The sequence below is a fragment of the Lupinus angustifolius genome, chromosome LG18 (genome assembly GCF_001865875.1).
Source record: "Lupinus angustifolius cultivar Tanjil chromosome LG18, LupAngTanjil_v1.0, whole genome shotgun sequence".
NCBI lineage: Eukaryota > Viridiplantae > Streptophyta > Magnoliopsida > Fabales > Fabaceae > Lupinus > Lupinus angustifolius.
In genome coordinates this window covers 2,455,654-2,455,927 of record NC_032026.1, presented here as the reverse complement: position 1 = coordinate 2,455,927, position 274 = coordinate 2,455,654, and positions in this window count along the sequence as shown.

Here is a 274-nt window from a genome sequence, read left to right as displayed (position 1 = left end):
ATTCTGTCCAAGTCCCTGTCGCTTGGGCGAGCATAGTTTCGCTTGGGCGAGGACTGGGCGAGGGGAAGTTTTTGGTTCTGGATCCCTCGCCCGGGCGCCAAATCCTCGCTCGGGCGAGCAAGGGTCTCGCTTAGGCGAAAAAACCCAGGAATTCGATGAAATTCTGGTCATCCCTCGCCCGGGCGAGCAAAAGTTTCACTTCGGGAAAAAAACAATTAAAAAAAAATTTCAGGATTTTAATGATGTCTCGCTTGGGCGAGGAAGGCTTAAGTTT